The 1,790-nt window shown below is 44.4% G+C and overlaps 1 protein-coding gene across 1 annotated transcript in view; it reads right to left on the bottom strand.

The window, feature by feature from the left end:
* Positions 1–640: 640 nt before the first annotated feature.
* The window catches only part of bcl7a (BAF chromatin remodeling complex subunit BCL7A), a gene marked incomplete in the record, with an annotated part of 5,419 nt that continues 4,269 nt past the window's right edge, over positions 641–1,790 (bottom strand). The window contains 1 exon segment of the mRNA XM_024298962.2: positions 641–1,790.

Genomic DNA, 1,790 nt, shown 5'->3' on the forward strand with positions numbered 1-1,790 from the left:
CAGAAAATAAACGTTCACAGACTTCTTCTGGTTTTGTCTGCATTTGTTGACCAAATTTCACAGCAAAATGGAACCATTAACCATCACCATTCTGTCTGTGATGGAAGAAATGTCTGGGTAAACTAAAGGGAGATACACAACATGTTTGAAAAAAAATTGCTGAGGCTGGCTCAAAGTTGATGTTGTGAAATGGGCGGCACCCTCAAGAAGCGAAAGGCGGGGCCTCAGAGATCTAGGCGTCTTACCTCCAGACAGGAAGGGTTCACAAAAATACTAATAAATACACATAAATACTTTATTCTTTAGTGTGCCAAGGACTTTAACCCTTTAACACCTGAGGCATTGGTGGTGACGCTTGAAACACATAATCTCTAACATACTGTAAGTTTTGAACCGTTAACACGATCAGTCCAACAGATTGTGAGGGAGAAAAGCGGTTCTTTTCTCCTTCACAATCTGTTGGACTGATCGTGTTAACGGTTCAAAGAGTACAGTAATAAAAGAACATTAACAGTGGAGCTCTAGTGTTAAAGGGTTAATCTTCTCATCTTTGTGTTCGAATTCTTTACAGGTGAAGTGGAAAAACCTATGCAAGTTTGGAGTTTTTAGTTGTTTTGTGACCAGAAATAAAGAGCAAAACTGAAAGATTTTTGTGAATTTTATTAAGAAAACAGAACCATCATCATATGATAAAAACCAAGCACTACTGATGGAATAAATAAGTCAAACCAAACCATAAATCTGTACAAGATCTAAAGAAAAACAAAATGGTCCCAAGGAAAAAACAAACGATATTTCATCTCACAGCTCTTCTTTTTCTTATTTTTATACAGTTATGAGCAAACTATAAGCAATCGGCTCAACCAGGTGAAGCTACAACAGAAGTGACTTAATTTGAATGAACATAATGCTGTTTAGAACGTCTAATGTCAACACAATATCAGTTCCAGCTCTGCTGGAGTGGGAGTGAGGTATTTGCTAATCCATCCTGGAACCGAGATTTTCTGATCTTTTCTCTCCATCCATGTGAATCTGCAGACGTCTGGGGGAGTGAGGTGATGAGGAGCCCGTCAGTGAAACATCCACGTCAACGTTCAAGTAAATCTGCACAAAAACCAGGAGCTCAGCGGGTTCAGCCCGGAGAGCTACCGGGCCCGAGATGAGAGGAGACACGCAGAAGACTCGGAGGGGAAATGACCAAAACAAAAAAATCTGGGTAGTGTTCACATTCCAGTCTACAGCTCTGATGAAGGAGCCACACTCTGTCCTTCCTAGCTGGGAGTAAAATACCAGATCGCCATCTACTGGTTGAATAACAGCAGGTGAGTGGATTCTGTCTGACCAGCAAAGCAGAGAATCTGAGCTGATCCGAATGGATCCTCCAGAGTCTGAGCCGTCAAACCTCAGCCAGACAAATTCTTCTTGGTGTGGCTCCTTCACCTGAACCCGACCTGTCATGACTACAAACGTCTGACCCACTGTTTAGTGACGGTTAGAAGGCAGAAAAAGAGATAAAAGTCATGGCACCCAAACCGGAATTCAAAACCTGCTTGACCTAAAACGAGTTTTCTCAAGGCACGCCTCCCGGACCTGCGCTTGCCACGCCCGTCTGCGCGACTCATCGGAGCGTCCGATTGGACCGGTACCGTCGTCTTCTTCCTCTGGGGGGGGGACGAAGAGCCTTTCACGGATCGAGAGAAAAGACGCGGGACAACAGCAGCGACGGACCGAGACGAACCGGAACAGTGCACGGACCCTCCTGAGAAACGACCGGAACCGTCGCAGCTTAA

The sequence above is a fragment of the Oryzias melastigma genome, linkage group LG12 (genome assembly GCF_002922805.2).
Source record: "Oryzias melastigma strain HK-1 linkage group LG12, ASM292280v2, whole genome shotgun sequence".
NCBI lineage: Eukaryota > Metazoa > Chordata > Actinopteri > Beloniformes > Adrianichthyidae > Oryzias > Oryzias melastigma.